The 26006-nt window shown below is 42.5% G+C and overlaps 1 pseudogene; it reads left to right on the plus strand.

The window, feature by feature from the left end:
• On the plus strand, positions 1-24814 carry LOC140896753 (olfactory receptor 12D1-like; annotated as a pseudogene).
• Positions 24815-26006: the final 1192 nt, after the last annotated feature.

Genomic DNA, 26006 nt, shown 5'->3' on the forward strand with positions numbered 1-26006 from the left:
ATGGAGAACCAGACGGAGATAAGCAAGTTCATCCTCCTGGGCCTGACCAATCTCCAGGAGCTGTGGTGCTTCCTCTTCATTCTCTTCCAGATGCTTTACTTGGCCAGCATTCTGGGGAATGGGGCAATCATGGCCATTGTAATGGCTGAACCCCGGCTTCACACCCCCATGTACTTCTTCTTGGGCAACCTCTCCTGTCTGGACATCTTCTACTCAACAGTCACCGTGCCCAAGATGCTGGCTGGTTTCCTCTCAGGGCACCAGACCATCTCCTTCACTGATTGCCTGGCTCAGCTCCATTTCTTCCACTTCCTGGGAAGCAGTGAGGTCATTCTTCTGGCTGTCATGGCCTATGACTGCTATGTGGCCATCTGCAACCCGCTTCGCTACATGCTGGTCATGAACCCACAGGTCTGCCTGCTCCTGGCAGCAGCCACCTGGACCACCGGCTTCCTACATGCCCTGCTGCACATGTCATGACCTCCTGACTGCACTTCTGTGGCTGCAACCATGTCCACCACTTTTTCTGTGACATCAAGCCCCTGCTGAGCCTGGCCTGCAGTAGCAACCGCTTCAACCTGAGCCTCCTCAACATCGTCACGGGGACCATCGCTCTGAGTCCCTTCATCATCACGCTCCTCTCCTACCTCTACATCATCTTCTTCCTCTTCCTGAAGGTCCAATCACAATCACAATCAATGTGATTTGGGCACACAACTTCCTTGGGCTCCATTGAAAATCCAAGACATAGACAATTACTCTCAGCCTGTTACACTTCCAAAGTCAATGAACAAATGTGGGAGAACTTTTGCATTTTAATATGGCTACATGTAAACATAAATCTCAGAGCAAAGAATGTAGGCCATGTCTATACGATGGGGGGCAGAATCCTGGGAAGCAGTGACTCTGAAACAGATTTGGTCGGGGGTGGATAATCAGGTGAACCTGAGGTCCCATCAAGATGCTGTGGGCAAAACGGTTAATGTGATCCAGGAATACATAAACAAGGGACTCTCGAGTAGGAGTAGAGAGGTTACTTGACCTCTGCATGTGGCACTGGTGCAACTGCTGCTGGAATTCTGTGAGCAATTCTGGCATCCAGAATTCAAGAAGGATGTTGATAAATTGGGGAGGGGTCAGAGACGAGCCATGAGAATGATCAAAGGATGAGAAAACTTGCCATGTAGTGGTAGACTCAAAGAGCGTAATCTAGTTAGCTTAACAAAGAGAAGGTTAAGGGGTGACTTGATTACAGTCTGCAAGTACCTATATGGGGAGCAAATATTTAATGCTGGGCTTTTCAATTTAGCAGAGAAAGGTAAAACACAATACAATGGCTGGAAACTGAAGTTAGACAAATTCGGACTGGAAAAAATGTCTAAATTTTTAACAGTGAGAGTAATTAACCATTGGAACAATTTACCAAGGACCGTGGTGGATTCTTCATCACTGGTAATTTTTAAATCAAGATTGGATGTTTTTTCTAAAAGATCTGCTCTAGGAATTATTGTGGGGAAATTCTATGGCCTGTGTTCTACAGGAGGTCAGACAAAATGGTCCCTTCTGGCCTTGGAATATGTATATCTATGTACTCCACTCCTTTTAAGTTTACCACTGCCCGCGTTGTGAGATTATTATTTGATGTTATTCTATCAGGGCCAAGCCCGACCTTGTCCATATTCAGAGTTGCATTGGTTTCTATTTAAATTGGTTTGAAACTTATTTAGCAGACCCAGTGTAAAACCATGTGCGGATGTTTTTTATTTGGATTTAAGAGAGGCTAATCTCAATTAGACTTCTGCTCCTAACACCTTAGGTGCTTTGGAAAATCTCACCTGACATTTGTTTTACAAACACACCTTCAGTTAAAACAGTGCATGCTTGTGTGCAGTCAGCGCCTCATTGAAGCCGGTTTTGACTGGAGCTGGTCAAAAGTTTTCCTGTGCAATGTTTTTCCATCAGAAACTGCTGTTTCAGTGACACTGAAACTTTCTGTGATAATGTGCCGAACTTTTTGTTTTGAAAAAATTGGAAAAAAACATTAATCGATTAATAGATTCTGCAGCCAGTAGGGACTTTTTTGTGATAATGTAACCTGACCGCCTGTATAGTACAGGGCATAGAAATTGAACCTGACAAGGTTCAAACGTTCCATTGTCAGAATTGAAAATTTCAATATTTTGTTTCGAAATGAAATATTTAATGAGTAACTAATCCCTGGGTGAATGGTTAGAAAATGTAACACCTGATGTGTCACTTTCAGTGGCTTTCTTTAGCAGACTTCCCCAGAAAGCGATGGTCCCTATGGATTGAGCAATTGATCATTCGATAATAACCTGTCTGTCTATGTGTTTTAGTTTCGTATATAGCACCTATCGGTGTGTTATTGAAATGCTTCTCACATCAATTTTATAGTGGTAATCATAGGCACCGACTTACTCAGATCCTGGGGGGTGCTCAACCCCCACTCCACCCCTTCCTCCAAGTTCCCTCCTCACCACACTTCTTCCCATCCCAGGCCACACCGCCACTCCACCCCTTTCTCCAAGCCCCCACCCTGCCCCACCTCTTCCTTCCCTTAGAATCATAGAATCATAGAATATCAGGGTTGGAAGGGACCTCAGGAGGTCATCTAGTCCAACCCCCTGCTCAAAGCAGGACCAATCCCCAATTTTTGACCCAAATGGCCCCCTCAAGGATTGAACCCACAACCCTGGGTTTAGCAGGCCAATGCTCAAACCACTGAGCTATCCCTCCCCCCAAAAACAACTGTCAAACAGAATGGCCCCCTCAAGGATTGAACTCAAAACCCTGGGTTTAGCAGACCAATGCTCAACCCACTAAGCTATCCCTCCCTCTAAACCCACTAAGCTATCCCTCCCTTCTCCTCCTCCTCCCTCCCAAGACCCTCTGCACACTGCTAAACAGCTGATCTGTGGGCAGGAGGTGCTGCGGGGAGGAAGAGGTGCTGATCTGGGGGGATGCCACAATTTTTTCTGTGGGTGCTCCAGCCCCAGAGCACCCTTGGAGTCACTGCCTATGGTGCTAATCTTGAAATCCTTCCTTGAACAGAAGTTCTAACATGCCTGATTCTCCCCTCACCCATCCTGGTGTAAATCAGGAGTGACTCCATGAGAGTCTATGAGTCTGATTCCCCTCTCACTTACTCTAATTCTCCAATAACGCTACTGGAGTCAAGGGAGCTGATTCCCAACTCATGGCCCCTAGTGTGAAGCAGGAGTAACTCCATTGGAGTTAATGCACTTACACTAGTTGTGAGGGAAGAGTCTGACTCATTTGGGCTACAGAGAATGTTTAGCACAAAATCAAATAACAGGAGGCAGAGGACACTGTTGGGTATAAATAATACATCTCAGTGGTGTAAAGACACGGGGGAAATTTTGTTCTCAACTATACTGGTGTAAATCTGAAGTAAGTTCCTTAATGTCAATCTATGTAAGGCACCTCTATTGCCTGTTATCCACTGTAGGTGCCGAAAGGCTTTTAACAATCCCACTAGGTGCCTTAATACCTTTAAAAAACCAACCCCAGGTGACTTGTTTATTATCACATAGGGAGTTTATAGCAGAGGAAAGATCTGAACCTTGGTCTCCTGAAAAGTCTTAACCACTAGCCTGCAATTCCTGTGTGCTTAGAGTAGTCTGGAGTTGCCAGTATATCTGAGAGTGAGATGTGGTCTATTGTGTGATGAGATAATTTAAATCATTAAAGAGAGAAGGTGGGTCAGGTAATATCTTTTATTGGACCAACTTCGATTGGTGAAAGAGACATAGAGCTCTTCTTCTGATATTATGGGACCAACATGGCTACAACAACTCTGCAAATGTTAAAGTATTCAGACACACAAGCCAACAGCAGTAGAGTGAAGGCAAACTTAAAGGGTGTTCTTAATAAAGTGAGTGTGTAGAGGTATTTAGCAAAGAGGTGGAGTGATAACTGGTAGAGTTGGTCAGAAAATGGGATTTTCCCGTTCAAAGCTACCTTTCTTTTCAAAATTTAAGCTAATTAGAGAAAACTATATAAGCAATGGTCAAAGCAATGGTCAAAGCTGAAACAACACATTTGGAAATTATCAAAACAAAATCTTTCAACAGACACAAATGGAAAGTTTTTTGCAGATTTTCTGTTCAGGAACATTTCTGAGATTGGTCAGTTTGGATGAGCTATTGCCAGCAGGAGAGTGAGTTTGTGCATGTGTGTGTGTCCCTGGGAAAAAAGAAATGGGGGGGGGGTGAGAAAGCCTGGATTTGTGCTGGACATGGCCCACCTTGATTACCATGCACATTGTAGGGAGAGTGGTCACTTTGGATGAGCTATTACCAGCAGGAGAGTGAGTTTGTGTGTGTATGGGGGTGAGGGGGGTGTAAGAAAACCAGGATTTGTGCTGGAAATGGCCCACCTTGATTATCATGCACACTGTAGGGAGAGTGGTCACTTTGGATGAGCTATTACCAGCAGGATTGTGAGTTTGTGTGTGTGTTTTTTGGAGGGGGGTGAGGGGGTGAGAGAACCTGGATTTTTGCAGGAAATGGCCCAACTTGATTATCATGCACATTGTGTAGAGAGTTGTCACTTTGGATGGGCTATTACCAGCAGGAGAGTGAGTTTGTGTGGTGGGGGGTGGAGGGTGAGAAAACCTGGATTTGTGCTGGAAATGGCCCTACTTGATGATCACTTTAGATAAACTATTACCAGCAGGACAGTGGGGTGGGAGGAGGTATTGTTTCATGATCTCTGTGTGTATATAAAGTCTGCTGCAGTTTCCACGGTATGCATCCGATGAAGTGAACTGTAGCTCACGAAAGCTCATGCTCAAATAAATTGGTTAGTTTCTAAGGTGCCACAAGTACTCCTTTTCTTTTTGCGAATACAGACTAACACGGCTGTTACTCTGAAACCTGAGATTTCTACTGTTCATCCCAGTTCTGGATGGGAACATTTTTTCCATAACTTGAAAAGTTTAGTGCAATGGGAAAACCATTTCCTGCATACCTCTGTAGTGGACTGCTAGTGTGGTCCAGGGAACCGAGCATTAGGTTAGGGGATAGTGTGTATGTCTACTCTGCAACGAAAACCACACAGCACCAAGTCTTAGAGTCTGGGACAATTGATGAGAACTCGCAGAGCTTGGGCTGTAGAACAAAACAGTTCAGTGTAGACATTCCCAGCTGGTCTAGAGCCCAGTCTCCAAGACCCTTACCCCTCAACAGGATTCAGAGATTGGGCTCCAGCCCAAGACTGAATGTCTACACTCCCACAGCCTGAGCCCCATGAATCTGAGTCAACTGAACAAGGCTCTCAGACTCAGCACCACCGACTTTGCAGTGTAGATGTAACCTGAGGCTCTAGTCCCATCTCTGTCAATGACTAAGGCAGCAGTTTTCAGACTTCATTGCAACCCGCTTCTGACAACAAAAATGACTACATTACCCCGGGAGGGGACATGTGGCCAGAGCTGGAGCCAGAGCCGGATCCCTGCTGCCCTGGGCAGATAACGGGGGTTGAAGTCCAAACTCTGCCATCCTGAGCTGTTTCTACACCAGAGTTATACTGCTTTAGCAATACTGATATAAACCAGCACACACATCCACCCCAGTGTGGATGCAGTTATGCTGTACAATGGTGCTCTATATCAGTATCACTTATTACCCCCTGGGAAGGGCAATAAGCTATGTCTCCGTGCCTCTATAGATCACAACTGAGAATGCCAAATTCAGGACAAATTGATGAGAAATAGGGCAGATTACCCCAAACTTGTGGTTTTACTCTCATTAGATTATACCAAGCCAGCAACAAAAGTGAACTTCTGTCTCACCACACTCGTTAACAAGAAGTCAAAAATGCAGTCTCCTTACATAGTCCAACCCTTGGCTCACCACCCAGCCACTGGACTTTATGATGCGTGGTTGCTGAAAACCAATTTTATCAGATATAGGGTGCTTCCAATCCCAAGAGATCAGCTACTTAGTCAGGTCAATATATAACTCCGATTTTACCTAATAATCATGCGGATGCCAATCCTTTTAGTAACCAAAAAATATTTCATTTATTATATTTAATAATATAAAAAAAGAAAGAAAAAAAGGTTGTTATTGAATGGTGAAATGATCATATACTTACAAGTGATTTTCACAGGATTACAGCACTAATGGAATAAACTACTAGTTTACAAAAGTCTCTCTGGAATCACTCAAACAGATTGGGGGTCATGAGACGTTCTTTAGATCTTCCTTGGTAGAAATCTGGCCCAGGGAAATGAAGCAGGAAATAAAGAGAAAATGGAGATGTATCAGGTGTTTGTTCATATCCTCTGCCATGTGAGTGGAAAATTACTGTTCCTGTCATAAATATAAAGGGAAGGGTAAACCCCTTTGAAATCCCTCCTGGCCAGGGGAAAGCTCCTCTCACCTGTAAAGGGTTAAGAAGCTAAAGGTAACCTTGCTGGCACCCGACCAAAATGACCAATGAGGAGACAAGATACTTTCAAAAGCTGGGAGGAGGGAGAGAAACAAAGGGTCTGTGTCTGTCTATATGCTGGTCTTTGTCGGGGATAGACCAGGAATGGAGTCTTAGAACTTTTAGTAAGTAATCTAGCTAGGTATGTGTTAGATTATGATTTCTTTAAATGGCTGAGAAAAGAATTGTGCTGAATAGAATAACTATCTCTGTCTGTGTATCTTTTTTGTAACTTAAGGTTTTGCCTAGAGGGGTTCTCTATGTTTTTGAATCTAATTACCCTGTAAGATATCTACCATCCTGATTTTACAGGGGGGATTTCTTTATTTCTATTTACTTCTATTTTTATTAAAAGTCTTCTTGTAAGAAACTGAATGGTTTTTCATTGTTCTCAGATCCAAGGGTTTGGGTCTGTGGTCACCTATGCAAATTGGTGAGGCTTTTTATCCAACATTTCCCAGGAAAGGGGGGGTGCAAGTGTTGGGAGGATTGTTCATTGTTCTTAAGATCCAACGGTCTGGGTCTGTAGTCACCTAGGCAAATTGGTGAGGCTTTTTACCAAACCTTGTCCAGGAAGTGGGGTGCAAGGTTTTGGGAAGTATTTTGGGGGGAAGGACGCGTCCAAACAGCTCTTCCACAGTAACCAGTATTAGTTTGGTGGTGGTAGCGGCCAGTCCAAGGACAACGGGTGGAATATTTTGTACCTTGGGGAAGTTTTGACCTAAGCTGGTAAAGATAAGCTTAGGACGTTTTTCATGCAGGTCCCCACATCTGTACCCTAGAGTTCAGAGTGGGGGAGGAACCTTGAGAGTTCCAAACACAGACATCAGCCCCTGTTTTTGGAAAGGTTTCAGAGTAACAGCCGTGTTAGTCTGTATTCGCAAAAAAGAAAAGGAGTACTTGTGGCACCTTAGAGACTAACCAATTTATTTGAGCATGAGCTTTCGTGAAAGCTTTTTGGAAAGTTACTGGAGCAAGATGGTGTCCAGGGTCACATGAGCATATCACATGTCCTTACATAGTTGGCTGAATCACAGGGGGTGGTCACTGGTGGTCAGTGTCTAAAGCATCCTCACGGAGAGCTATCTGGGTGGAATGAGTTTCTTCTATGACCCATTGTTAGAGTGAAGTGTCCTCAATGGAAAATCAACACATAGCTGTCTGGCCTTGCTATGAATCTATTTTTGAGGTGTCACCAAAGAACAGACACATCTGAGATACAAATACATAGTCAATATTCATTACTTTAGCTATAAAGATGACACATAGATTTAACCAGGATAATAATATTTTATGAATTGTAACTTTTCCATTCAGACCTTACATCAGTTTGTATGTATGTGATGAAATCAACTTTTACTAATAAAATTCAAATCATTCTGAGCCTAAATATAAATGATTGTCGTTGCCAGACGCCTAAGATTGGTAGAATGGAAAGAGTTTAGAGGAAAATTGTCTTGTCCTCGACTGAGTCACTTTGTCTAATACATGCATTTGATATCACTTTGGGTGAAATTCCCCAAGCTGGGGATTTTCAGTTAAAACACCCAACTCCTAATGCATCACAATGGAGTAAAGTGCCTAACTCCCTTAGGCCCTTTGGAAACTCCATCCCTTGTGCAGAGAGACAGCACAATTCCAATTATTATTATCGCTATATGACAATAGGCATATGAACATAGGCCAATTTCTGATCATCATCAATAAGACTATAAAAGTAAACTATTGTTGTAATATGTGCCCAATTTATTAATAATAATGACAATAGGGTTGTGTTTGTATTATGATTGTTCCCCTTGCTTTCACCTAATGTATTAAGCAGGCATGCTAACAGAGATTTGTCTCTCTGCTGTCTTTTGCTAGTTGGGAACCAAGCTGTGAAAGAATAAAATCAGAAGCCTTTTTTTTCTGGGTGTTTCATTAGGTGAAGGATTTTCTTGGCCCTAAGCCCAGTCAGTGCCCTGGGTCTACAGGGACTTTTTAGAGCTTGGTTAAAAATTGCCTCCCTGCTAATTAAGGTAGGAAGTCACGGCAAGGAAACAGTGTAGCTTTGCATGTCCTGTAGGGTCTCATTAGACTAGATGAATGGGGTTCTTACCAGCTGGGCATCCCAGAGGCAAAGCTGGGAGCATCTTTGATGTGTCTGTAGCTGCAATGACTGACACTCCTGTCGCTTGTCATTTCACATCTAATCAACCTCTCACTGTGGGTCCCACATCCCTGGCCAGAGCCCGTAATTGAATTATGTGTGAAACCACCCTCCCCTTGTGCATCCCCTGTGATTTGAGTCGAGCTGGGTCATTCACAGCATTTTCAATGTACACAAGTACCGGGAAAGCCCCTTGGGAAGCTCTGCAACTGAACTAGCAGCTGAGAATTGCTGGGCAGGAATGATAGCCCAGCAGGTTATGATAGCACCTGCAGCCGCAGCCCACCTCAGGACTTTGTAAGGGCTCGGGAAACTGGAAGCTAACAAGTGCAATTTACAGAAGCACCTATGTGATTTAGGAGCATAAGGGACAGTTTTTAAAGGCATACAAGTGGGAGTTAGGGGCTTGGGCACTATTGAATATCCCTCTGGACACCCAGCTGCTTTTTTAGGCACCTAAATATCGCTATGGGCCTCATAGATTCATAAACTTTAAGTCCAGAAGGAACCATCATGATCATCTAGTCTGATCTCCTACCCATTGCAGGCCACAGAACCTCACCCACCCACTCCTCTCATAGACCCCTAACCTCCGTCTGAGATACTGAAGACCTCAAATAATGATTTAAAGACTTCAAGTTTCAGAGAATTCACCATTTACACTAGTTTAAACCAGCAAGTTACTCGTGCACCATTCTGCAGAGGAAGGTGGAAGCCCCCAGGGGCTCTGCCAGTCTGACCTGGGGGAAATTCCTTCCTAGTCCCAAATAAGATGGTCAGTTAGTTTTTTTTTGGCCCCTACTGCTCTCCTTGGAAGTCTGTTCCAAACTTCATTCCTCTGGTGGATAGAAACCTTGATCTAATTTCAAGTCTAAACGTGTTGATGTCCAGTTTATATCCATTTGTTCTTGTGTACACATTGGGGCTTAACTTAAATAACTCCTCTCCCTCCCTGATATTTTTCCTCTGATGTATTTATAGAGAGCAATCATATCTCTCCTCAGTCTTCTTTTAGTTAGGGTAAACAAGCCACGCTCTTTGAGCCTCCTCTCGCAAGGTAGGTTTTCCATTCCTCTGATCACCCTAGTAACCCTTCTCTGCACCTGTTCCAGTCTGAATTCATCTTTCTCAAACATGGGAGACCAGAATTGCTCAGTATTCCAGATGAGGTCTCATCAGCGCCTTGTATAATATATTAACACTTTTCTGTCTCTACTGGAAATGTCTTTCCTGATGCATCCTAGGACTGCATTAGCCCTTTTTCACAGCTGCATCACATTGGTGGCTCATAGTCATCCTGTGATCAACCAATATACCCAGGTCTTTCTCCTCCTCTGCCACTTCCAACGGATACGTCCCCAGTTTATAGCAAAAAATATTGTTGTTAGTTCCTAAATGCATGAACTTGCACTTTGCACTATTACATTTCATTCCATTTCTATTAATTCCAGTTTACAGGGATGCCCAGATCAGTAATAAAAAATGTCAAATAAAATTGGTCCCAAGACCGATCCCTGAGGAACTCCACTAGTAACCTCCTTCAACCCTGATAGTTCACCTTTTGGTATGACCCATTGTAGTCTCCCCTTTAACCAGTTCTTTATCCACCTTTCAATTTTCATATTAATCCCCATCTTCTCCAATTTAACTAATAATTTCCCAGGTGGAACTGTATCAAATGCCTTACTGAAAGCCAGGTAGATTAGATCTACTACATTTCCTTTGTCTAAAAAATCCGTTATCTTCTCAAAGAAGGAGATCAGTTTGGTCCAGCATGATCAACTTTTTGTAAAACTGTGTTGCATTTTATCCCAATTACTGTTCACCTCTATGTTCTTAACTGCTTTGTCTTCCAAAATTTGTTCCAAGACCTTGCATACAATTGAGGTCAAACTAAAAGGTCTGCAGTTTGCTGGATCACTTTTTTCCCTTTCTTAAAAATAGGACCTATATTAGCAATTCTCCAGTCATAGGGTACGACCCCTGAAGTTTACAGATTCATTGATCTTTTGGGTTTCTTTGAGAATCCCAGCCAGAGAGATTGAAAACACCACAACTGTACAGGGCTCAATCCTGCAAGGTGCTGGGAATTGCCCTTAAATGCTCCCAATTCCCACTGAGAACTCAGATGTCCCTGAGATTTGAGGACATTTCCTATAGAAATTAGGTGCCCATCTCCCATTGAATCTTTAGAGTATTAATTTTTCAAGGCAATTTTCTATGGAAAAAAGACACTTTTCATGAAATATTTCCTTGAAAATCTAATTTTCTGTTCAAAAGAAGTTTCAGCAGAATTTTTTTGACCAGCCCATATATAATGTAATGAATTATTAGAGAAGGCCAAACTTTCTCAAGAGAAAGAAATAGTGAAACAATAAAATAGAAAATAAGGTTAAAAGCAGAGTAAGTGAAAGTCCACTTCTTCTCAGTGCATCCTTAACTGAGGATGTTATACAGGCCAGTGGCTTAAAAAGATGGTAAAAATATATTTGGTGGTGAGAATGAATGGGAATAGCACCTGAAGTGAACCAAACTGGCGTATTTAGCGCTATCAACCAATGTGATTATCAAATGATGGTCAGGATTTTTTTCTTTCTTTCTGGTATATAGCAGAGATAGACCTGATACAAAATAATAAAACACATTGGTTCAATTTTGACTTTTTAAAGTTCATTATATATAATTTTACTTTTATTTTTGTATTCGAATTTGTGATATTTTATTTTTATGTTATTTTAATTGCATTGTGTAGTATTTTACATTATATTCCACTACAAGTTATGATATAACATAAAATTCATTTCTAAACAAAAGAAGATATTTCAAATAAAAAAGTCAAAATGTTCCATCCTAATAAAGTGAAAATGGAATATTTCAACCATAGTGAATTGCATTTTTATTTGTTTGTTTATTTGGTTTACTTTATGTTTTTGAACAAAGTTGTGTCAAAAACATAGAATCATAGGACTGGAAGGGACCTTGAGAGGTCATCTAGTCCAGTCCACTGCACTCAAGGCAGGACTAAGTATTATCTAGTCCATCCCTGACAGGTGTTTGTCTAAGCTGCTCTTAAAAATCTCCAGTGATGGAGACTCCACAACTTCCCTAGGCATCTATTCCAGTGCTTAACCACCCTGTCAGTTAGGAAATTTTTCCTAGTGTCCAACCTAAACCTCCCTTGCTGCAGTTTAAGCCCATTGCTTCTTGTCCTATCCTCAGAAGTTAAGAAGAACAATTTTTCTCCCTCCTCCTTGTAACAACCTCTTATGTACTTGAAAACTGTTATCATGTCCCCTCTCAATCTTCTTGGAGAGCTGGAACTCCAGCAACTAAAGGAAGTTACTAGATCACAGGCCCTGGTTCTCATGGGAGACTTCAATCACCCTGAAATCTGCTGGGAGAGCACTACGACGGTGCAAAACAATCCAGGAAGTTTTTGGAAAGTGTAGGGGACAACTTCCTGGTGCAATGCTGGAGGAACCAACTAGGGGCAGAGCTCTTCTTGACCTGCTGCTCACAAACCGGGAAGAATTAGTAGGAGAAGCAAAATTGGATGGGTACCTGGGAGGCAGTGACCATGAGATGGTCAAGTTCAGGATCCTCACACAAGGAAGAAAGGAGAGCAGCAGTATACGGACCCTGGACTTCAGAAAAGCAGACTTTGACTCCCTCAAGGAACTGATGGGCAGGATCCCCTGGGAGAATAACATGAGGGGGAAAGGAGTCCAGGAGAGCTGGCTGTATTTTAAAGGTTACAGGGACAAACCCTCCCGAACTGCAGAAAGAATAGTAAATATGGCAGGCAACCAGTTTGGCTTAACAGTGAAATCCTTGCTGATCTTAAACACAAAAAAGAAGCTTACAAGAAGTGGAAGATTGGACAAATGAGCAGGGAAGAGTATAAAAATATTGCTCGGGGATGTAGGAGTGAAATCAGGAAGGCCAAATTGCACCTGGAGATCAGGAAGGCCAAATCGCATCTGGAGTTGCAGCTAGCAAGAGATATTAAGAGTAACAAGAAGGGTTTCTTCAGGTATGTTGGCAACAAGAAGAAAGCCAAGGAAAGTTTGGGCCCCTAACTGAATGAGGGAGGCAACCTAGTGACAGAGGATGTGGAAAAAGCTAATGTACTCAATGCTTTTTTTGCCTCTGTCTTCACGAACAAGGTCAGCTCCCAGACTGCTGCACTGGGCAGCACAGCATGGGGAGGAGGTGGCCAGCCCTCTGTGGAGAAAGAGGTGATTATGGACTATTTAGAAAAGCTGGACGTGCACAAGTCTATGGGGCCGGACGCGTTGCATCCGAGAGTGCTAAAGGAATTGGCGGCTGTGATTGCAGAGCCATTGGCCATTATCTTTGAAAACTCATGGCAAACGGGGGAGGTCCCGGATGACTGGAAAAAGGCTAATGTAGTGCCAATCTTTAAAAAAGGGAAGAAGGAGGATCCTGGGAACTACAGGCCAGTCAGCCTCACCTCAGTCCCCGGAAAAATCATGGAGCAGGTCCTCAAGGAATTCATTCTGAAGCACTTAGAGGAGAGGAAAGTGATCAGAAACAGTCAGCATGGATTCACCAAGGGCAAGTCATGCCTGACTAATCTAATTGCCTTCTATGATAAGATAACTGGCTCTGTGGATGAGGGGAAAGCAGTGGATATATTGTTTCTTGACTTTAGCAAAGCTAAAGTCTTCCTGATTTCATTCCTACATGCCCGAGCAATAATATTATACTCTTCCCTGGTCAGTTGTCCTATCTTCCTTGACGTTAGCAAAGCTTTTCACACAGTCTCCAACAGTATTCTTGCCAGCAACTTAAAGAAGTACAGGATGGATGAATGGACTATAAGGTGGATAGAAAGTTGGCTAGATTGTCGGGCTCAACAAGTAGTGATCAATGGCTCCATGTCTAGTTGGCAGCCGGTATCAAGTGGAGTGCCCCAAGGGTCAGTCCTGGGGCCAGTTTTGTTCAATATCTTCATAAATGATCTGGAGAATGGTGTGGATTGCACCCTCAGCAAGTCTGCAGATGACACTAAACTGGGAGGAGAGGTAGTTACGCTGGAGGGAAGGGATAGGATCCAGAGGGACCTAGACAAATTGGAGGATTGGGCCAAAAGAAATCTGATGAGGTTCAACAAGGACAAGTGCAGAGTCCTGCACTTAGGACGGAAGAATCCCATGCACCGCTACAGACTAGGGACCAAATGGCTCGGCAGCAGTTCTGCAGAAAAGGACCTAGGGGTGACAGTGGATATGAAGCTGGATATGAGTCAACAGTGTGCCCTTGTTGCCAAGAAGGCCAATGGCATTTTGGGCTCTATAAGTAGGGGCATAGCCAGCAGATAGAGGGATGTAATCGTTCCCCTCTATTTGACATTGGTGAGGCCTCATCTGGAGTACTGTGTCTAGTTTTGGGCCCCACACTACAAGAAGGATGTGAAAAAGTTGGAAAGCATCCAGCGGAGGGGAACAAAAATGATTAGGGGTCTGGAACACAGGACTTATGAGGAGAGGCTGAGGGAACTGGGATTGTTTAGTCTGTAGAAGAGAAGAATGAGGGGGGATTTGATAGCTGCTTTCAACTACTTGAAAGGGGGTTCCAAAGGGGATGGATCAAGACTGTTCACAGTGGTAGCAGATGACAGAACAAGGAGTAATGGTCTCAAGTTGCAGTGAGGGAGATTTAGGTTGGATATTAGGAAAAACTTTTTCACTAGGAGGGTGGTGAAGCACTGGAATGCGTTACCTAGCGAGGTGGTGGAATCTCCTTCCTTCCTTCTAGAATTCTATGATTCTATGATTGGAGTACAGTGGTCGACCGGAGAGTGCTCTGCTGTCAATTTAGTGGGTCTTCATTAGACCCCCTAAATCGCACAGGACATGACATTTTTCACAGTCCTCATCAATGTAGCTAGGTCAACCTAATTTTTAGGTGTAGCCCAGGCTTGAGTGTGTAATCTTGGGAAAGTTCTTTCCCCTCCCAGTGCCTCTGCTCCTCCTCCCACCCTGTGTCTGCCTTGTCTATTTGGACTGTGAGTTCTTTGGGGTAGGGGCTGTCTCTCACTGTTTGTATGTACGGTACTTAGTACAATGGAGCCCCAATCCCAGGTAGGGCTTCTAGGCATGACTATAATATACAATTTGTAATATAAAATAATCCAATGATTGGGGTCTGGAACACATGACTTATGAGGAGAGGCTGAGGGAACTGGGATTTTTAGTCTGCGGAAGAGAAGAATGAGGGAGGATTTGATAGCTGCTTTCAACTACCTGAGAGGTGGTTCCAGAGAGGATGGTTCTAGACTATTCTCAGTGGTGGAAGAGGACAGGACAAGGAGTAATGGTCTGAAGTTGCAGTGGGGGAGGTTTAGGTTGGATATTAGGAAAAACTTTTTCACGAGGAGGGTGGTGAAACACTGGAATGCGTTGCCTAGGGAGGTGGTGGAATCAGGCTTGACAAAGCCCTGGCTGGGATGATTTAATTTGGGATGGGTCCTACTTTTGAGCAGGGGGTTGGACTAGATGACCTCCTGAGGTCCCTTCCAACCCTGATATTCTATGATTCTATGATTCTATGATTCAATCCCCCTCCCCCATTGAACCCCTTAACGTCTTGTTCAGAGTTACATAACACTTAAGAGTTATGAACAACCTCCATTCCCGAGGTGTCTGTAACTCTGAAATTCTACTGTATATAATAATAATTGTGTTGGCCAGGCAGAATTTTCCCCGTATGACTTTCTTGAGAAGAAACAGAACCTCAATAAATGACAAGACAAGCTATATTTTCATTGTCTTCCCATGCTATTTTTAAAATGACCATTTTATCTCAGCATTGAAAAGCCTCTAAAATACACATGGAACATGGTGGCTTTTTTTGAAAGGCATGCACTGATTCAGATGAGGGGGTTGATGGCAGTAGTCAGGACCACGTGAAAGGGAGGGAAGACTTTATTCAGCTCTCTCCAAGTGTCAGCTGTCGGTGACAGATACACAACGATCAAGGTCCCTTAGAAGATGGTCACCACAATCAGGTGAGAGGAGCAGGTGGAGAAATCCTTTTTCCTCCCGGTGGTGGTCTAGATTCTCAGGATGCTGATGATGGTATAAACGTAGGAGGCCACTGATAGCAGAAATGGGGTAATGTCCCTACAGACACCAACACAAAGGTAACCAGCCTGACCTGGTGTGTATCACTACAGGAGAGTTTTAACATGGCCAATAGGTCATTGCAGCATTGCAACATTTTCATCAAAGATCTGGAAGAAAATACAAAATCATTGCTGATAAAATTTATAGAAGACACAAAGGTTAGCAGAGTGGTAAATCAAGATGAGGAAAAACGCAGTCACACAGAGTGATCTGAAGCTTTTAGTAAGTTGGGCCTAGACAAACTGAATATATTTTAAAAGAGAAAAAGGCAAAGTTTTCCAGTATGGAATCCCAGACATATGTACAGAATGGGAGACTCTATCCAGGAAAAAAGGAGTGAGAAGGATTTAGAGGTCATAGTGGACAAAGAACTGAACAAAATTTCCCAGTGCAATGATATGAAAAACAGGGCTAATGTGATCCTTGCATGTATAAACAGGGGAGTAATGAGGAGGTGAGGATTTTATTTGCATATACGGCATTGGCTGAGACTGGTACTGGAATACTGCATCCAGTTTTGCATCCTTCGAAAGCATCATGAAAAAATGGGAGGGTGCAAGAAAGAAAGAAAGAAAGAAAGAAAGAAAGAAAGAAAGAAAGAAAGAAAGAAAGAAAAACTCACACACACACAAATGATCCAAGGGTTGGAGAATATGCCCAACAGTGAGAGAGCTAGATAATTCAATCAAGATTGAGAGGGGAGTCGATCACAGGGAGAAATTACATTACATTCACTGGGAGAAAATACTGAGTATGAAAGTGTTCTTTAATCTAGTGGAGAAAGGCGTAACAAGAACCAATGGCTGGAAACTGAAGCCAGAAAAATCCAGATTAGAAATTAGGCACACTTTCTGATGTTGATTAATCAGTGGAACAAACTACCAAGGAAGAGTGAGATTCTTCATCTCTTGATGTCTTCAGATCAAGACTGAATTCTTGTCCAGAAGGTGCTTTAGTCAACATATTAGGCTTGGAGAATGGGGTACTTGGGTGAAATTTAGTGGCAGGCCCTTTCAAAGTTTCTAAGAAGGCCTCGATATCATCGCCTGCCTTGTAGGTGGGGAACTTACTGGGCTGGGAAGTGGTACCTGGAGAAGGATTGCTAGGGTTTGTTGGTATATTCTGCGGAGCCCTTGCCTTCTCCATCTCCAGTTCATGCATCCTCTCTTTTTCCTTCTCCTCCAGTTCTTTTTCCTTTGCCTCCATAGCTCTCCTGTGAGCAGCCGCTTGGTGTTGTTCTGTCTCTTTCGCTGCCTCCCTTTCTTTGTCCTTTGCCTCCATTTCTTTGTCCTTTGCCTCCATTTCCATCCGCATGAGTTCTATCTGTCTTTCATGTTCCTTTTATTTTTCCTGAGCCTCAAATCTGGCTAATTCCAGCTTTTGTTGAGCTGTGGAGTCTGTCATCCTAACCTCTCTGTTTTTAACTAACTTTACACCCAAGAGTTAGACAGAAAACCAAAACAAAAAAAAAAGACTTGGCTTGTAAAATTTTGCTGTGCTGAATATGATACCTATATTCTCTGATAGTGATTGCAGAGAAATCCTAAAAAAAACCAAAAACTACAGAATCCTTAAAAAAAATCCTTAAAAAAAAAAAACCCTAACACCTTTGTCTCCAGGCAAATAGGCAGAAAACCCCTCTAGTTACTTTTAGGTAAAAGAAAAACTTCAGGTCTGTGAAGACTTGTGAATTTCCTTGCAGGAGGTTAACTACTCTGCCTTTAGGTAGAAAAAAACTGCAATTCAGAAAAGATAATTCCCTTTTATCTCTGCTCTGGCCCCGAAGCAAAGCAAAAAAAACCACCTTTCCAACTATTTCCAGTTGGAGAGCTGCTTTCTAGCAGCCCAAAGGATTTTAAAAATTTCCTTTTAAAATCTGTTTTTCTGGTTCAAAAAAATCTTAAATTGATCTCAAATTGATTTCAGGTTAATCCCACCACTCTGCCACCATGTCAAGGTTCCTTCTCCACTCTGAACTCTAGGGTACAGATGTGGGGACCTGCATGAAAACCTCCTAAGCTTACTTTTACCAGCTTAGGTTAAAACTTCCCCAAGGTACAAACTATTTTACCCTTTGCCCTTGGACTTCCACTGCCACCACCAAACTTTATCTGGGTTCCTGAAAAAATGACATTTTTTCCAGCCTCCGTCCCTAACCCCAAAGCCCCATACTGATCCATAGAGTATATGACTTTTACAGCCCATACTGCAATTTGTCCACATCCTTTCTGTAGTGGGGGGCCGAAAACTGGATGCAGTACTCCAGATGTGGCCTCACCAGTGCTGAATAGAGGTTATACATCTAGGACAAAGAAAAACTGGTCATACTTGCAGGATGGGGGACTTATACTGGAAAGAAGTGACTCTGCTTATCAAAAAGAAACCCTGACAATCCTTTTTTTTTTAGCTCCCCCAACCAAAAAAAAATTTTTTTCTCAAAATAAAATATATTTAGGGTTTTCCAGATGAAAATATTAGGGGTTTGGTTGAAAACCAAGACATTTCAGCTGAAAACAAAAGTTGTGTTTGGACTGAAAATGTTTGGTTTTCAGATTTTTCAGTTAAGAGGGTTTTTTGTTTCTTTCTTTGTTTGTTATTTGGTAGTTATGGGGTTTTTTGCAAGCAAAAAAGGGACAAGATTTCTGTGTTTTTTGTCAGTCCAAATTTTGCATCTTAATATGGCTTGATAGAATTATAAATGCTGAGTTTCATGTCATTTTAAACTTAGAGATTTTAGCTGAGATTTTCAAAGCTGCCTTGCTGATATGGATACTCAAATCCCATTAAATCTAATGGGAATTGGGGGCCCATTCTCCTAGGCAGCTTGGAAACCCTCAAATTTTAAGGATCAAAGGTTTGCACTGTACTTTTAGGATTGCTGCTTTAATATATGTTCATTGAGACCTAGTCCTAAATATTCCAACCACCCTTGTGGCTGGCACATCCAGAACTGAACAGGGAGTGTTAAGGGCTAAATATATGAACCAGTACAGAATGAGCTAAAAAGCCAAACCTTTGTAAGTATGGGCTGTAAAAGTCATATACTCTATGAATTAGCATGGGGCTTCGGGGTTAGGGACGGAGGCTGGTAATATACACTCATGAGTGGGTCATACCAACACATAGAATCATAGAATCATAGAATCATAGAATCATAGAATATCAGGGTTGGAAGGGACCCCAGAAGGTCATCTAGTCCAACCCCCTGCTCAAAGCAGGACCAATTCCCAGTTAAATCATCCCAGCCAGGGCTTTGTCAAGCCTGACCTTAACAACCTCTAAGGAAGGAGATTCTACCACCTCCCTAGGTAACTCATTCCAGTGTTTCACCACCCTCTTAGTGAAAAAGTTTTTCCTAATATCCAATCTAAACCTCCCCCACTGCAACTTGAGACCATTACTCCTCGTTCTGTCATCTGCTACCATTGAGAACAGTCTAGAGCCATCCTCTTTGGAACCCCCTTTCAGGTAGTTGAAAGCAGCTATCAAATCCCCCCTCATTCTTCTCTTCTGCAAGCTAAACAATCCCAGCTCCCTCAGCCTCTCCTCATAAGTCATGTGTTCCAGTCCTCTAATCATTTTCGTTGCCCTTCGCTGGACTCTCTCCAATTTATCCACATCCTTCTTGAAGTGTGGGGCCCAAAACTGGACACAGTACTCCAGATGAGGCCTCACCAATGTCGAATAGAGGGGAACGATCACGTCCCTCGATCTGCTCGCTATGCCCCTACTTATACATCCCAAAATGCCATTGGCCTTCTTGGCAACAAGAGCACACTGCTGACTCATATCCAGCTTCTCGTCCACTGTCACCCCTAGGTCCTTTTCCGCAGAACTGCTGCCTAGCCATTCGGTCCCTAGTCTGTAGCTGTGCATTGGGTTCTTCCGTCCTAAGTGCAGAACCCTGCACTTATCCTTATTGAACCTCATCAGATTCCTTTTGGCCCAATCTTCCAATTGGTCTAGGTCCTTCTGTATCCTATCCCTCCCCTCCAGCGTATCTACCACTCCTCCCAGTTTAGTATCATCCGCAAATTTGCTGAGAGTGCAATCCACACCATCCTCCAGATCATTTATGAAGATATTGAATAAAACCGGCCCCAGGACCGACCCTTGGGGTACTCCACTTGATACCGGCTGCCAACTAGACATGGAGCCATTGATCATAGTCTATTGAAAGTGCTTGTAAGCCTGAGTCCATAGGCTGTAAAGAATCTCTGCAGAGCTCGACATAGAGATGATGTTGATAACTTAACAGCACCTTGACATTTAAATTGAGATCCACAAAATTCCCTACATGAGCTCTAAAAGTGTTTGTGATTTTGGTCAGTCTGAGTTTGCATGTTCCTGTGACTAAATAAAGTCACAAATATTGAGTTTCCTGCAGGGTTAAATGTACAGATTTTAGCTGGGATTTTTAGAGATGCCCACATGATGTGGTTGGAACTGTATGTTCGTATCTTCTGGGCAACTTTGAAACTTTGAAAATATGAGCCTTTAAATGACTCGATAATGCCAAAAGTTTGTAGAAGTAATGCTGTGCACACTTTATAGAGCCTGGGACAAGGAGTCAGAAAACCTGGGCTCCTTTTCTAACGCTACCACTGACTTTTAGCACTGTCACTTCCCTGCTATGTGACTCAGTTTCCACTCCCACCTTTAATCCATTTAGATTGTACTCTCAGCACGGCAGGATCTGTTTTTTACTATGTGCACGCACAGGACTTAGCACAATGGGGCCCTGGTCTCAGCTGAGATCTCTTGGCATTAAACCAATAACAACAGAAATATAGAAACCATACTGAGATAACATACTTTGCCTTTGATCAGTGGACAAGGGTTGTATGAGAGATTCAGAGCCCTTTAAGGTATGGGACGTCCATTCCCCTTCCTTCTAATGGAAATTAGGCATCTAACTCCCTTGGGCAACTCTGAAAATCTCAACCTGAATGTTACTGTGAAAAGATAATCCCCCCCACCTCCCACAAAACTGGGATTGGGTCAGCTGACATGCATTGCTCCCACAATTTCAAAATGTTTCATTTCAATTTTGACCTTTTTATTTTTTGCAATAAGTTAAAATAAATTTCAATGTGAAATGCAAAAATGCAAATGTGGCTGCAACAATAATTGGAAGCTTTTCATTTAGGAAATGTTGAGATGAGGATTTTTGTGGATGAGGACAAGCTCAGTCATTTTGGATTCCCAACACAAGGAAATGTGTCAAAACTTTCTCTTCTGAAAGAACAGTGTCAGTGTTGATAAACTGGCATTTTCCAGTGGAAAACAAAAGTTTTTAAAAAAGAGTCTGGACCATCTCTATATCTAACGATAAATAAAATGGCTGATTTTTTCAAAAGAACAAAAGGGAGGACTGTGTTCAAATCCCACATGGAAACCCCTGCCATTGTTATTGCCGCCATCAGCTAAAATGTCAAGGGAGGTTTCCCCTTCTCCCACAACGAATAAATAAGGAATTAGGAGAGACGCTGACATTCAATAGACGGATAGAAGGCAAAATGAATGCAGCTGGGTAGCAGAACTGACACATATAGTCAAGCATAGGCAAAACTCCTTATTGAACGATCTCACCTGAACATAGTCGCTGACTCCATGGGTGCTCCTCCAGAGGAAGCCGGCACCCATGCATCATAATGATGATGAGGAGGATGGAAGATAGACAGCAGAACCCATATCCTGGTGTCAATACTATGAGTGAAGAGTTCACATCAGAGATTTTGGCTGGTAATACCTCCTTCTTAAAGGTAAACCAATTTACAGATTTATGGAATTTAAGGACAGAAAGAACCATTATGGTCATCTAGTCTGACCTCCTGCATAATACAGGCAAGATAATTTCAGCCAGTGATTCTTGCATAGAATGACAACTTCTGGTTGAAATTAGGGCATACCTTTAAGAAACATATTCAGTCATGACTTTTATAACTTTAAGTGACAGAGACTATATCACATCCCTTTGTAAGTAGTTCCAGTTTTCTATCCTCTTTAGGGAAGATAAAAGATTTGATAGATCATCTTGCGGAATCCTTTGTTTCCACTGCAACATTTGCCCCTCTAAGTTGGAAACCACTATAGACTCTGATTCAGGAAGGTACTTAAACATATGCATAACTTTAAGCTTATGACCAATCCCATGTAAGTTAATCGGACTGCTCCTGTGCTAAAAGCTAAGTGCAAGTTGAGTATCTTCTTGAATTGGGGTCATAATACTTTAGACAGAAAGGAGTCATAACCTTTTTTTTGACATTTCCTTCACCAGGGAGTAGCAGATGTAAATCACTGTGTTGATTTAGAGTCAGTATTAGCAAGAGGGAAAGTAGAAGGGGTTTCATAGGAATGTCTTCCTCCATTATTGGTTTGGAACTGAATTCCATTGAGCGTTTGAAGTCAGGATGAAGAAAGAGTCAGAGGTTAGAAATATGGGTAGAAAAGGAGAAAACAAAATTCAGCCTGGGAAGATGCAGGCAATTCATAGAGGGAAAGCCAAACTGAATATGTATTGAATTGGAGGGTCTCATAAATATAAAGGGAGGGTAAACACCTTTAAAATCCCTCCTGACTAGAGGAAAAAGCCTTTCACCAGTAAAGGGTTAAGAAGCTAGGATAACCTCGCTGGCACCTGACCAAAATGACCTATGAGGAGACAGAATACTTTCAGAGCTGGAGGAGGTGGGGAGGAGAAACAAAGGTTCTCTCTGTCTGTGTGATGCTTTTGCCGGGGACAGAACAGGAATGGAGTCTTAGAACTTAGTAAGTAATCTAGCTAGAGATGCGTTAGATTCTGTTTTGTTTATAAAAAGAAAAGGAGTACTTGTGGCACCTTAGAGACTAACCAATTTATTTGAGCATAAGCTTTCGTGAGCTACAGCTCACTTCATCGGATGCATACTGTGGAAACTGCAGAAGACATTATATACACAGAGACCATGAAACAATACCTCTTCCCACCCCACTCTCCTGCTGGTAATAGCTTATCTAAAGTGATCACTCTCCTTACAATGAGTATGATAATCAAGTTGGGCCATTTCCAGCACAAATCCAGGTTTTCTCACCCTCCGCCGGTTTTGCCTAGAGGGATTCTCTATGTTTTGAATCTGACTACCCTGTAAGGTATTTACCTCCTGATTTTACAGAGGTGATTCTTTTACTTTTTCTTCAATTAAAATTCTTCTTTGAAGAACCTGATTGCTTTTTCCTTGTTCTTAAGATCCAAGGGTTTGGGTCTGTGGTCACCTATGCAAATTGGTGAGGATTTTTATCAAGCTTTCCCCAGGAAAAGGGGTGTAGGGTTTGGGGAGGATTTTGGGGGGAAAGACATTTCCAGGCGTGCTCTTTCCCTGTTTTATATTTGTTAGACGCTTGGTGGTGGCAGCAATAAAGTCCAGAGACAAAAGGTAAAATAGTTTGTACCTTGGGAAAGTTTTAGCCTAAGCTGGTAAAAATAAGCTTAATGGTTTTTTCATGCAGGTCCCCACATCTGTACCCTAGAGCTCAGAGTGGGGAAGGAACCTTGACAGAGGGCAAAACCTGGAAAGCGGTAATAATGAAAGATATCTATCTATGTTCATCTGCCTCACTATACTTCACTTCCAACAATTACTCTCTCTCTCTGCTCATTCATTCTTGAGTGTGTGTCACTTTGTCTCTCTCTTTGTCAGTCTGCCTATCCATTCTTCTGTCCATCAATCTCAATCTATCTCTGTTTGTCTGACTTCCCATTCTTTGATTCAAACAAGCTCTCTCTCTCTCTCACATGATCATTGCTGCGGTGTCTGAGTGCTTTATCAAAGGACAAAAAAGTGGACATGCATTTTCAGTATAATCGAGTTACCAATAAAGCCAGTAATGGTTTTTGTAGAGACACTGAGCCTCCATATGATTGCCGTAAGGAGAGATCTGAGTGAAAACTCCACAAGAAAAAATAAAAATAAAATTTGGAACACATGTAAACCAGTTTTGTATAAAACTGATCTCCTTGCAATACTAGTTGATACTTAGTTAATACTAAACATACTATAAAGTTTCTTTTCTTCCCCCAGCTTCACTTCCAGACCCATGCAGAAGCTGGAAATCAAACGCCCATCACAAAATTAATCCTGCTGGGATTTGGGGATCTCCCTGAACTACAGATTCTTCTCTTCCTGCTGTTCCTAGTGATCTACTTTGTGACAATGTCTGGGAACATCCTCATTGTTGTTCTAATTGTGGCTAATCAACACCTGCACACCCTCATGTACTTCTTCCTGGGGAAATTGTCCTGCTTTTGTCCTGCTTGGAGATCGGCTATACCTCCACCATCCTGCCCAGGATGCTGGCCAGTCTCCTGACAGGGGACAGAACCATTTCTGTTAGCAGGTGCATCATGCAATTTAATTGGTTCAGCTCCCTGGTAGCTGTAGAATGTGCTCTCCTAGCAGTGATGTCTTATGATCGGTACTTAGCAATATGTAAACCCCTGCACTATGCAATGCAGATGAATGTCAGCTTGTGCCTCCAGATGGCATCTTTGTCTTGGATTAGTGGCTTTCTGGCTAGCACTGTCACAACATCTTTGTTAGCACAGTCCACTTTCTGCGGCCCAAATGAAATTGATCATTTCTTCTGTGATTTCACCCCTCTGATCAAACTCTGCTGCAGTGACACCAGCCAGATGGAACTTGTGACCTGCATACTTGCCTCCATCTTCACTCTTCCCACATTCCTATTAACTGTGACATCCTACATTTCTATCATCGCCTCTATCCTGAGAATCCCTTCCACCACCAAGAGGCAAAAGGCCTTTTCCACCTGCTCTTCTCACCTCATTTTGGTGACAATTTTCTATGGAACACTAATGATTGTCTACATGCTACCAGATCGTGCTACAGTGGGAAACCTGAACAAAGTATTCTCTGTCTTCTACACAGTCCTGACTCCCATGGTCAACCCCCTCATCTACAGCCTGAGAAACAAGGAGGTGAACAGGGCCCTGAGGAAAGCTCTGGTAAATGTGTGCCTTTCCCACAAAAATCAGTAAAGGCAAACTCGATTTGCTAACATTTGCATGAAATGGAGGTACATAAGAATGGCCATACTGGGTCAGACCCAAGGTCCATCTAACCCAGTATCCTGTCTTATCACAGTGGCCAATGCCAGGTGCCCCAGAGGGAATGAACAGAACAGGTAACCATTAAGTGATACCTGTTGTGTCTCCCGTTGTGTCACCCATTCCCAGCTTTTGGCAAACAGAGGCTAGGGACACCATCCCTGCCCAATCAGAGCTCAGCATGCTGTGCCCCATCCCTTAACACCCACCCCTCTGGTAAACTCTTGTTCATGTGTGTGGTCCTTAGTTATATGTGTTTTTTCCTATGAAAATAATCAAAAAATGTAATTTTCTGCAAAAAATATCATGACATTTTTAATATTTTTTCAAAGAAAATCACATTTAAAGGATTCTTAAAATGTTTCATTTATCCACTGTTTGGTAAATGAAAAGAATTAATAGCCATTTCAATAATATGTTCAACAAAATGAAAAAAAAAGGATTGAAAAAATTGTACAAAAACTATTGAAATAAACTTGTTTTTAACCCCTTGAAATGAAAATATTCCCGATTTTTTTATTTTGTCTTAACACAATATTTTCTCTAAATGTGCAAATTCATCAGGGAAGAAAACCTTGTTCTCACTATGTCTTTGGGTCAGGAAATCACTCTTTTCCTTTAACAATTTACCTTGCAGGTCAGTTCCAATACAGTGAAGAATTATCTATCTTTCTATAGATTTTAAGGGCAAATGGGGCCATTACAATCATCTAGTCTGCATATTATATGGAATATAATTTCTCTCAGTACTTCCTACATTAGTCTTGCATTAGATTCATAGATACTAAGGTCAGAAGGGACCATTATGATCATCTAGTCTGACCTCCTGCACAGCGCAGGCCACAGAATCTCACCCACCCACTCCTGCAAAAAACCTTACCTATGTCTGAGCTATTGAAGTCCTCAAATCGTGGTTTAAAGACTTCAAGGAGCAGAGAATCCTCCAGCAAGTGACCCGTGCCCCATGCTACAGAGGAAGGCAAAAAACCTCCAGGGCCTCTTCCAATCTGCCCTGGAGGAAAATTCCTTCCCGACCCCAAATATGGCGATCAGCTAAACCCTGAGCATATGGGCAAGATTCACCAGCCAGATACTTTAAACACTTCAGGTGATAGAAATCCAT

This window comes from Lepidochelys kempii, chromosome 13 (assembly GCF_965140285.1).
Source record: "Lepidochelys kempii isolate rLepKem1 chromosome 13, rLepKem1.hap1, whole genome shotgun sequence".
In the NCBI taxonomy this organism is placed as follows: Eukaryota; Metazoa; Chordata; order Testudines; family Cheloniidae; genus Lepidochelys; species Lepidochelys kempii.